This window comes from Carcharhinus amblyrhynchos, unplaced genomic scaffold (assembly GCF_965287045.1).
Source record: "Carcharhinus amblyrhynchos unplaced genomic scaffold, sCarAmb.v2.hapA chromosome_295, whole genome shotgun sequence".
NCBI classification, from domain to species: domain Eukaryota; kingdom Metazoa; phylum Chordata; class Chondrichthyes; order Carcharhiniformes; family Carcharhinidae; genus Carcharhinus; species Carcharhinus amblyrhynchos.
Genome location: NW_027650035.1, coordinates 3,849 through 16,135, shown reverse-complemented (window position 1 = coordinate 16,135; position 12,287 = coordinate 3,849). Strand labels below are relative to the sequence as shown.

Genomic DNA, 12,287 nt, shown 5'->3' with positions numbered 1-12,287 from the left:
TACTTCAGCCTTATCTTTTGCACTGATGAGCTGGGCTCCTCCATCACTGAGGGTGGGGATATTTGTGAAGCCGCCTCCTCCAGTGAGTTGTTTAATTATCCACTACCATTCATTGCTGGACGTGGCAGGACTACAGAGCTCAGATCTGATCGCTTAGTTCTGCCTATTGCATACATGTAGTCCTGTGTTACAGTTGGATTTAGAGATGCCCAACTACCTCATCTTTGCTGTTGGATTCTCTCTCAGACTGGAATCTCTCCGAATGGAAAGGTGCTGCAGAAATGAAAGGTCATCCCTTTATTGCCACAATGATCTGAAGGTGCCAATTACTCAGCAGGGATTGGGAAAACATACTGTTTAACACGAGATGCAGGTGACCTGATCTGTCGGGTGGAAATCAGTTACAGAGCTGTGCGTGCTGCGCTCCGAGGCAAAAGTGAAACCAAGACTAGATCACATGACACACTTCCTTCTTGGTGATGTCATGCTGCTGTCCCTTAAAGACACATGACAACATTTGTCACTTTCCCGAGGCGGCAGTCACAAACAGAAGATTTGTTTCTGTTGTATCTTTCACAACTTAAAAATCCCAACCTTCCATGTTTAGTGGCGAAAAACTGCAGCAGGTGACGGTGCAGAGGGACTTCGGGGTCCTTGTGCATGAGTCGCAAAAACCCAGCTTGCAGGTGCAGCAGGTGGTCAGAAAGGCGAATGGGATGCTGGCCTTCATAGCGAGGGGGATTGAATATAAAAGTAGGGAGGTCTTGCTGCAGCTGTATAGGGCATTGGTGAGGCCGCAGCTGGAGTACTGTGTGCAGTTTTGGGCGCCGCACCTGCGCAAGGATATTTTGGCCCTGGAGGGAGTGCAGAGGAGGTTTACTAGGCTGATACCGGAGTTGAGGGGGTTGAGCTATGAGGAGAGGCTGAATAAACTAGGCTTGTACTCGCTAGAGTTTAGAAGAATGAGGGGAGATCTCATTGAGACGTATAAGATGATGAATGGGATGGATAGGATAGAGGTGGAGAGACTCTTCCCGCTCAAAAAAGACAGTAGGACTAGAGGGCACAGCCTCAAGATAAAGGGGAGGCGGTTTAGAACGGAGTTGAGGAGGAACTTCTTCACTCAAAGGGTGGTGAATCTCTGGAATTCTCTGCCCGTTGAAGTGGTGGAGGCTGCCTCGCTAAATATTTTTAAGAAGCGGGTTGATGGGTTTTTGATAAGAGAGGGGATTAAGGGTTATGGGGAGAGGGCGGGAAAGTGGAACTGAGACACGACAGATCAGCCATGATCTTATTGAATGGCGGGGCAGGCTCGAAGGGCTAGATGGCCTACTCCTGCTCCTATTTCTTATGTTCTTATGTTCTTATGTCACTGTCAGAGAGTTACTGTATGAAATGCAAATGTCCTTTGATGCAACTGTTCATTGTGAGAGACATTTGGATTGCCCCACCCGTGGTGGCTGCATCTTGCCTCAGCCCCAGGCTCTTCATTCCATTCCCACCTTCAACCCCAAGAGTCAGTTCAAATTCTAGAAACATTGACAGTAATTTGGTGTCTCACCTCACAACCTAATCTTCACCCGGGAGTTTGAACAGTCAGATATCAGCTTCAACTGTACCCCAGTGAGCGTCAGCACCTTCAGGAGAGAGAGAGAGAGAGAGAGAGAGACCGACTGTACCCCAGTGAGAGTCAGCACATTCGGGGGGGGAGAGAGAGAGACCAACTGTACCCCAGTGAGAGTCAGCACCTTCAGGAGAGAGAGAGAGAGACCAACTGTACCCCAGTGAGAGTCAGCACCTTCAGGGGAGAGAGAGAGAGAGAGAGACCAACTGTACCCCAGTGAGAGTCAGCACCTTCAGGAGAGAGAGAGAGAGACCAACTGTACCCCAGTGAGAGTCAGCACCTTCAGGGGAGAGAGAGAGAGAGAGAGAGAGAGAGAGAGAGACCAACTGTACCCCAGTGAGAGTCAGCACCTTCAGGAGAGAGAGAGAGAGAGACCAACTGTAACCCAGTGAGAGTCAACACCTTCAGGGGAGAGAGAGAGAGAGAGAGACCAACTGCACCCCAGTGAGAGTCAGCACCTTCAGGAGAGAGAGAGAGACCAACTGTACCCCAGTGAGAGTCAGCACCTTCAGGAGAGAGAGAGAGAGAGAGAGACCAACTGTACCCCAGTGAGAGTCAGCACCTTCAGGAGAGAGAGAGAGAGAGACCAACTGTACCCCAGTGAGAGTCAGCACCTTCAGGGGGGAGAGAGAGAGAGAGAGAGAGACCAACTGTACCCCAGTGAGAGTCAGAACCTTCAGGAGAGAGAGAGAGAGAGAGAGAGAGAGAGACCAACTGTACCCCAGTGAGAGTCAGCACCTTCAGGAGAGAGAGAGAGAGAGAGAGAGAGACCAACTGTACCCCAGTGAGAGTCAGCACCTTCAGGGGAGAGAGAGAGAGAGAGAGACCAACTGTACCCCAGTGAGAGTCAGCACCTTCAGGGGAGAGAGAGAGAGAGAGACCAACTGTACCCCAGTGAGAGTCAGCACCTTCAGGGGAGACAGAGAGAGAGAGAGAGACCAACTGTACCCCAGTGAGAGTCAGCACCTTCAGGAGAGAGAGAGAGAGAGAGAGAGACCAACTGTACCCCAGTGAGAGTCAGCACCTTCAGGAGAGAGAGAGAGAGAGAGACCAACTGTACCCCAGTGAGAGTCAGCACCTTCAGGAGAGAGAGAGAGAGAGAGAGACCAACTGTACCCCAGTGAGAGTCAGCACCTTCAGGAGAGAGAGCCAGAGAAAGAGAGAGACCAACTGTACTCCAGTGAGAGTCAGCACCTTCAGGGGAGAGAGAGAGAGAGAGAGAGAGAGAGAGAGACCAACTGTACCCCAGTGAGAGTCAGCACCTTCAGGAGAGAGAGCCAGAGAAAGAGAGAGACCAACTGTACTCCAGTGAGAGTCAGCACCTTCAGGGGAGAGAGAGACCAGCTGTAACCCAGTGAGAGTCAGCACCTTCAGGGGAGAGAGAGAGAGAGAGAGAGAGAGAGAGACCAACTGTACCCCAGTGAGAGTCAGCACCTTCAGGAGAGAGAGAGAGAGAGAGACCAACTGTACCCCAGTGAGAGTCAGCACCTTCAGGGGAGAGAGAGAGAGAGAGAGAGAGAGACCGACTGTACCCCAGTGAGAGTCAGCACCTTCAGGGGAGAGAGAGAGAGAGACCAACTGTACCCCAGTGAGAGTCAGCACCTTCAGGAGAGAGAGAGAGACCAACTGTACCCCAGTGAGAGTCAGCACCTTCAGGAGAGAGAGAGAGAGAGAGACCAACTGTACCCCAGTGAGAGTCAGCACCTTCAGGAGAGAGAGAGAGAGAGAGAGAGAGACCAACTGTACCCCAGTGAGAGTCAGCACCTTCAGGAGAGAGAGAGAGAGAGAGAGAGACCAACTGTACCCCAGTGAGAGTCAACACCTTCAGGAGAGAGAGAGAGAGAGAGAGAGACCAACTGTACCCCAGTGAGAGTCAACACCTTCAGGGGAGAGAGAGAGAGAGAGAGAGAGAGAGACCAACTGTACCCCAGTGAGAGTCAGCACCTTGAGGAGAGAGAGAGAGAGAGAGAGAGAGACCAACTGTACCCCAGTGAGAGTCAGCACCTTCAGGGGAGAGAGAGAGAGAGAGAGACCAACTGTACCCCAGTGAGAGTCAGCACCTTCAGGGGAGAGAGAGAGAGAGAGAAACCAACTGTACCCCAGTGAGAGTCAGCACCTTCAGGAGAGAGAGAGAGACCAACTGTACCCCAGTGAGAGTCAGCACCTTCAGGAGAGAGAGAGAGACCAACTGTACCCCAGTGAGAGTCAGCACCTTCAGTATTTCCGCTGCGTTAGTGTTGTCTACTGTGGCTGTAACAGTTCACGGCATACTGGTGGAATGTGGAAGTTTGATTTTTTCTGTTCTGAAGCATAATGAATTGGTTGTGAACAATGTGTGTAATTCTAGCATTGCCCTGGATTGGGGATCCTCAGTGCACAGTTTGTAACACTCAGTGTGTCAGCATTGTTCTGCATCTCTGCTCTCTGCATATCTGATTGTCCCTGGAGCCAGCTCTGAGCTGGGAGCCCTGCACACAGTCCTGCTGCAACACTGAATGTGTCATTGCTGGTCCTGCCTCTGAGAAACTGAGTTATTTTTTAAACAGTCATCTTCAGACACTCTGAAATAACAAGATTTTTACAAGGCAAAGTTCCCACATGGCCAGAGATCAGATCAGAAGTGGGACATGGTTCAAAACTTGCTGGCGATTAGAAAGCATTACTGCAGAAATAAATGTGTTCAAAGAGCCAGACTAGGTGGGTGGTCTCTTCCTGAGCTGTTTCTGTGAGGATTGACATTCATAGACTCCGTTTTGTAAAGAGATTTCTCTCATAGCCTGTGGGTTTACACCAATAGGTGCTGTTATATCCTGGCAACAAGTTTATATCATTTTTGACAGCTAACTGCGGAATCTCATTACTGTTTCATTCACTAAATCATCTGTGTAACTTTGCTGGGAAATTTAAATCAGAAACTCAGATTTCAGTCTTACTTGTGCCTGGGCCTTTGATGCTTGTGGCAACTTCCCACAACTTTCCAATGAATGGCTGGTTTCAAATTAGAACAGGTTTCTCTCTTCGTAAAATCATACAATCCCTACAGTGCAGAAGGAGACCGTTCAGCCCATCAAGTTTGTACTGACTCTCTGACAGAGCATCTTACTGAGGCCTTATCCCCGTAACCCCACATATTTAATACACTGATCTCCTTCACCTCCACATCTTTGGACACTAAGGGACAATTTAGCATGGCCACTCCACCTAACCTACACATCTTTGGACACTAAGGGACAATTTAGCATGGCCAATCCACCCTAACCTGCACATCTTTGGACTGAGAGGGGAAAGCAGAGCACCCAGTGGAAACCCACACAGACATGGGGAGAATGTGCAATCTCTACAGAGACAGTGACCCAAGCTGGAATTGAACTTGGGTCCCTAACGCTAACCACTGTGCTACCATGCTGCAATGGAACCCTGCTCCCTGCGCTGTGAAGTTTGTCCAAGGTTTCCCCACACCTTCCATGTGCTTTGAAAATAAGCTGTCCATAATGTTCTCAAGAGAGCTGGCAAAGTAAATGCAAAGAAACCCTGAGCAACAAGATGCAGCGCACTGTCAACCATAGAACAACCCCTCACAAGCTCTTAAGCTGATCTTTCTCCACACCCTATCTGTAACTGTAACACTACATTCTGCACCCTCTCCTTTCCTTGTCCCCCATGTACTCTATGAACGGTATGCTTTGTCTGTATAGTGTGCAAGAAACAATACTTATCACTGTATCCCAACACGTGATAATAATAAATCAACTATTAAGCTGATCTTTCTCTACACCCTATCTGTAACACTACATTCTGCACCCTCTCCTTTCCTTCTCCCCTATGTACTCTATGAACAGTATGCTTTGTCTGTATAGTGCACAAGAAATGATACTTTTCACTGTATCTCAATAAATGGGACAATCATAAATCAAATCAAATCGATAGCAACATGGCACTGATGGGCTCAATGGCCTCTCTCTGTTTCTATGGCGCCTGAAGCGCTTCATTATCCCATACCCCTTGGTACCATTAAAATCTAAAGAAAAGATCGATGCCTATCTTGAATACAATCAGTGACATGGCATCTGTGGTAGAGAATTCCACAGGTTCACCACCCTGACTGATGAAATCTTTCCTCATCTCAGTTCTAAATGGTCTGCCCCATATCCTGAGACTGTGTCCCCTTGTTCTAGATTCTCCGACCAGGGAAATCATCCTCCCTGCATCTCGTCAGTCCAGCCCTGTTAGAATTTTATACATTTCACTCAGATCTCCTTTCATTCATCTAACTCCCAGCGAGCGCAGGCCCAATCAAACCAATCTCTCCTCATAGGACAGTTCCACCAACCCCAGTATCATCCAAGTGAATCTTTGCTGCACTCCCTCTGTGGCAAGTATATCCTTTCTTAGGTAGGGATCCCAAAACTGCCCACACTGCTCCAGGTGTGGTCTCACCAAGGTCCTGTACAGCTGCAGTAAGATATTTCTACTTCTGAATTCAAAGCCTCTTGCACCGAAGGCCAACATACCTTCCTAATTGCTTGCTGCATCTGCCTCTCCACTTTCATTGACTGGTGTACGAGGACACATGGATTCCTCTGTACATCCACTTCCTAATACAGCACCACTTAAATAATACTACTCCTTTCTGTTTTCCACGTTGAAGTGTGTGAGTTCACATTTAGCCGCGTTCTGCTGCATCTGCCATGTATTTGCCCACTCACTCAACTTGTCTAAACCACTTCCTCACAATTAACAGTCCTGCCTAGTTTACTGTCATCCCACCCAGAAAAGTTTGAGTCTGGAAGGACCACTGAAGACTTTGAGCAGAGGCCCTCACTGAGGAGTTGGCTCAACACTGGCACAGCCTTCTTACCTACCCTCTGCCCATTGGAAAGCTCTGCTTGGCACGCTTCTGTTAACAGGTTTGTCACCTGCCTGGTGTGTACTCGATGGAGTTCGGAAGGATGGGGGGGGGGGGGGGGGGGTGGAATCTCATTGAAACTCTCAGAGTACTGAAAGACCTAGAAAGAGTGGACGTGGGGAAGATGTTTCCATTAGAGGGAGAGACTAGGCTCTGAGGGCACAACCTCAGGATAAAGGGATGACCCTTTAGAACTAAGATGAGGAGGAATTTCTTCAGCCAGAGGCTGGAGAATCTGTGGAATTCCTTGCCACAGAGGGGGCCAGGTCACTGAGTGTATTTAAGACAGAGGTAGATAGGTTCTTGATTGGTGAGAGGAACACAGGTTATGGGGACAAAGTGGGAGAATGGGATTGAGAAACTTATCAGCTGTGACAGAGCAGACTCAATGGGCCAAATGGCCCAATTCTACTCCTATATCTTATGGGCTTACGGATTGGAAGCGCACTGTCGCGCTCCTGTCAAGGGACAACTTTTGCTCACCATTTCTGCTCCTTCTCATCCAATTGAAGAGTTCACAGGATCACAAATCCAGCGTGTTGAGTTGAGCTATCAGTACGGGAAGTGGCCAAGTCTGTGGCTGGCCGCCTGTCAGTGCAGCTGAACAGGCCACGCTCTCTGTCAACATCGTAAGTCAGGATTACAAACGCAGCGCATTTGCAATACAAGGGCCTCAGAGAGTGGATCATGTTTGAGCTGGAAGCGACGCTGACAACCTTCAGAGAGAAGTGGTCAAGAGAGGATGTGGTTAAGAAGGCGTATGGTGTACTGGCCTTCATTAATCGAGGGATTGAGTTTAGGAGTCGGGAGGTAATGCTGCAACTTTATAAGACCCTTGTCAGACCTCACTTGGAGTACTGTGCTCAGTTCTGGTCGCCTCACTACAAGAAGGATGTGGAAGCTATTGAGAGGGTGCAGAGGAGATTTACAAGGATGTTGCCTGGATTGGGTGGCATGCCTTATGAAGTTAGGTTGAGGGAGCTAGGTCTCTTCTCCCTGGAGAGACGAAGGATGAGAGGTGACCTGATAGAGGTTTATAAGATGTTGAGAGGAATAGATAGGGTGGATTCTCAGAGGCTATTTCCCAGGGCTGAAATGGTCACTACGAGAGGACACAGGATTAAGGTGCTGGGGAGTAGGTACAGAGGAGATGTCGGGGGTAAGTTTTTCATTCAGAGGGTGGTGAGTGAGTGGAATCGGCTGCTGTCGGTGGTGGTGGAGGCGAACTCGTTAGGGTCTTTTAAGAGACCTCTGGATGAGTACATGGGATTTAATGGGATTGAGGGTTATAGATAGGCCTGGCAGGTAGGGATATGATCGGCGCAACTTGTGGGCCAAAGGGCCTGTTTGTGCTGTAGTTTTCTATGTTCTATGTAAGTCCCATGTTTACAGTGCAGTAACAATGCAAAGGCTGTGACACCCAACCTTCCAACCTACACTCAACACCGTGCAGCCAGCATCCAGCTAATGCAAATACTTCAAATCAAAAACACTGGTTATCACTGCAGGCTAGCAGATAGGAGACAGAGGGTGGTGGTTGATGGTAAATATTCGTCATGGAGTTCGGTTACGAGTGGTGTGCCTCAGGGATCTGTTTTGGGGCCACTGCTGTTTGTAATTTTTATTAATGATCTGGATGAGGGTATAGTTGGGTGGATTAGTAAATTTGCTGATGACACCAAAGTCGGAGGTGTGGTAGATTGTGAGGAAGGGTGTCATAGTTTGCAGGGAGACTTAGACAGGTTGCAGAGCTGGGCCGAGAGGTGGCGGATGGAGTTTAATGCGGAGAAGTGTGAGGTAATTCACTTTGGTAGGAATAACAGATGTGTCGAGTACAGGGCTAACAGGAGGACTTTGAATAGTGTGGATGAACAGAGGGATCTAGGTGTATGTGTACATAGATCCCTGAAAGTTGGGAATCAAGTAGATAAGGTTGTTAAGAAGGCATACGGTGTCTTGGCGTTTATTGGTAGGGGGATTGAATTTAGGAGTCGCAGCGTCATGTTGCAACTGTACACAACTCTGGTGCGGCCGCACTTGGAGTATTGTGTGCAGTTCTGCTCCCCACATTACAGGAAGGATGTGGAGGCATTGGAAAGGGTGCAGAGGAGGTTTACCAGGATGTTGCCTGGTATGGAGGGGAGGTCCTATGAGGAGAGACTGAGGGATTTGGGGTTGTTTTCGCTAGAAAGAAGGCGGCTAAGAGGGGATCTTATTGAAACATATAAGATGATTAGAGGTTTAGATAGGGTGGATAGTGATAGCCTTTTTCCTCGGATGGAGAAAGCTAGCACGAGGGGGCATGGCTTTAAATTAAGGGGGGGTAGTTATAGGACGGATGTCAGGGGCAGGTTCTTTACCCAGAGGGTGGTGAGGGATTGGAATGCCCTGCCTGCTGCAGTTGTGGATGCGCCTAGTTTGGGGGCGTTTAAGAGATCCGTGGATAGGTTTATGGACGAAAAGGGATTGGTTTAGGTTAGTGGGTCATTGTTGTTTAACTGGTCGGCGCAACATCGTGGGCCGAAGGGCCTGTTCTGCGCTGTAATGTTCTATGTTCATTAGCCAACTAGAAAGTTGCCCTTTGATGGACTGAATGGTCTTCCCTTTTCTCCCTGTTACCTCAGTGCTACTGTTTTCACAAGCAAATCAGAAACCCCAACTCTATTCAATACGCAAACTCCCCTAATACTTTAATTTAAGGGTGGCACAGTGGTTAGCGCTGCTGCCTCACAGTGCCAGGGACCCAGGTTGCTTTCCCAGCTTAGGTCACTGTCTGTGTGGAGTCTGCACATTCTCCTTGTGTGTGCATGGGTTTCCTCCAGGTGCCCAGTTTCCTCCCACAGTCCAAAGATGTGTAGGTTAGGCCATGGTAAATTGTCCCTTAGTGTCCAAAGATGTGTAGGTTAGTGGGGGGGAAGGGGATTAGCGTGATAAATATGTGGAGTTATGGGATTAAAGCCTGGGTAAGATAAAAAAAAAATGGGTTGGGGCAGGCTCAACGGGCCAAATGGCCTCCTTCTGCACTATAGGGATTCTACCAAAAGCATCTGTGACATCCTGGATTCAGCATTCCCGGATTGCGGAGAAGATTCCCCCTCCTCCCATCCCCACCGGCTCCTCACCCCGTCAGCAGAGTTAGAAGTTTTATTCCTTACCACAGCTGGACTGAAGCATTGTCTGGTCCCTCCAGCTGTTGGGTTTGTCCCAAGGATTCCCCTCAGTAATTGGCACAACGTGAGGCATGGCTTCCATGTTCCATCCAGCAGCAAGCTGAAACACACACACACACACAGTTAGAGAAAGATAACAAGTCCTGCATTTCCATAATGCCTATCCCCACAAGGCTTCACAGCCAGCGGAACACTATCTGAGGTTGTAAAGTGCCAAACAGAGCGGACAATGCACACACAGCAAGATTCCACAATATGATACGGAATAAATCATCTGCTTTTGAGAGAATGACTAAACCATAAATATTAACCAGGAGACAGAGGAGATCATCAGAGTGTGTCCCGGGAGTTTAACCTTCTTCAAACAGACACTCCCTCGGCGCTGACCCTCCATACCTCTATAACCTCCTCCAGCCCCCTACACTCCTCCATATCTCTATAACCTCCTCCAGCCCCCTTACACCCCCTCCCTATTTCTGCAACCTCCTCCAGTCCCCTACACCCCCTCCCTATCTCTGTAACTTCCTCCAGGCCCTACACCCTTCCCTATCTCTGCAACCTCCTCCAGCCCCCTACACCACCCTCCCTATCTCTGTAACCCCCTCCAGCCCCCTACACCCCTCCCTATAAACTCCTCCTCATCCATAGTTAACGAGGAAAATCAGTGATAGTGTTAAAGACAAAGAGAAGGCATATAAATTTGGCCCAAAAAAGCAGCAAACCTGAGGACAGGGAGAAATTTAAAATCCAGCAGAACAGGACAACAGGTTTAATTCGGAAGGAGAAAAGAGAATGCGAGAGTAAACTTGCAGAAAAATTAAAAACCTGATTGCAAAGGTTTCTACAGACATGTGAAGAGGAAAAGACTGGTGAAGACAAGTGTAGGTCCCTTCCAGTTAGAATCAGTATCATGAACAGATACTTTGGATCTGTCTTCACTAAGGAGGACACAAATAACCTTCCAGAAATACCAGGGGGCACAGGGTCTAGGAGGAACTGAAGGAAATCCTCATCAGTCAGGAAATTGTACTGGGCAAGTTGCTGGGATTAAAACCTGGTAAATCCCCAGGGTCTGATGCTCTGCATCCCAGAGTTCTCAAGGAAATGGCCCTGGAAACAGTGGACGTGTTGGTGAACATTTTCCCGTATTCTATAGACTCTGGAAGAGTTCCAGTGGATTGGAGGGTCGCTAATGTAACCCCACTTTTTAAAAGAGGAGGGAGAAAGAATAGACTGGTGAACCTGACATCGGTGATGGAGTCAATGATTAAGGATGTAATTGAGCATCTGGAAAGCGGTGACAGGATTAGTCTGAATCAGCACAGATTCACTAAAGGGAAATCATGCTTGACAAATCTGGGATTTTTGAGGATGTGACCAGTAGAATGGACAAGGGTGAACCAGTGGATGTTGTGTATTTGGACTTTTCAAAAGGCTTTTGATGAGGTCCCACACAAGAGATTACTGAGCAAAATTAAAGCTCGTGGTATTGGGGTAACGTATCGATGTGGATAGAGAACTGGTGGGCAAACAGAGAATGGGAATAAACGGGTCCTTTTCAGAGCGGCAGGCAGTGACTAACAGGGTACTGCAGGATTCAGTGCTGGGACCCCAGCTATTCACAATATATATCAATGATTTGGACGAAGGAATCCAATGCAATATCTCCAAATTTGCAGATGATACTAAGCTGGGTAGCAGCGTGTGCTATGAGGAGGCTGCAGAGTGACTTGGACAGGCTTGCTAAGTGGGCAAATGCAACATAATGTGGATAAATGGGAGGCTATCCACTTTGGTAGCAAATAGAGAAAGGCAGATTATCCTCCAAATGGTAGCAGTTTAGGAAAAGGGGAAGTGCAATGTGACCTGGGAGTCACGGTTGAACAGTCGCTGAAGGTTGGGATACAGGGACAGCAGGGGGTGAGGAAAGCTAAGAACAGGCTGGCCTTCTTAGCCAGGGTATCGGAGTCTTGCTGCAGTTATACAGGGCCTTGGAGAGGCCACATCTCGAGGACCATGTGCGGTTTTGGTCTCCTAATCTGTGGAAGGAGATTCTTGCTATTGAGGGAGTCCAGCAAAGGTTCACCAGACTGATCCCTGGAATGGCAGGTGAAGAGAGACTGGGCTTGTACTCACTGGAATTGTGAAGAGTGAGAGGGGATCTCAGAGAAACGTAAAATCCTGATGGGACTGGACAGGTTAGATACGGGAAGAATGTTCCTGGGAAGTCCAGAACTAGGGGTCTAAGAATAACGGGTAAACCATTCAGCACTGAGATGGGGAAGAACTTCTTCACTCAGAGTTGTGAACCTGTGGAATTCTCTCCCACAGAAAGCTGAGTTTGTTAGATATGTTCAAAAGGGAGCTGGACGTGACCCTTGTGGCTAAAGGGATCAAGGGGTATGAAGAGAAAATGAAGGGCTGAATGGCCTACTCCTGCACCTATTTTCTATGCTTTGATGTAAGCATCCATTTCTCTAATCTCCTCCAGCCCCTACAACCCTCCTTATCTCGATAATCTCCTATAACCTTGCTTACGTATGTAACCTCCTCCAGTACCCACAACTCTCCTTCTGTAATCTCCTCC

General features: G+C 48.4%; 1 protein-coding gene across 1 annotated transcript in view; it reads right to left on the bottom strand.

Moving 5' to 3' along the window:
• LOC145339043 (zinc finger protein GLI1-like) overlaps positions 1 to 9,754 on the bottom strand; it is a 39,823-nt gene extending 30,069 nt beyond the window's left edge. The window contains exon 1 of the mRNA XM_080183468.1: positions 9,686 to 9,754. The gene's annotated coding sequence lies outside the window, so the exon portion shown is untranslated. The remainder of the gene's footprint in view (positions 1 to 9,685) is intronic.
• Between the last annotated feature and the right edge of the window lie 2,533 nt (positions 9,755 to 12,287).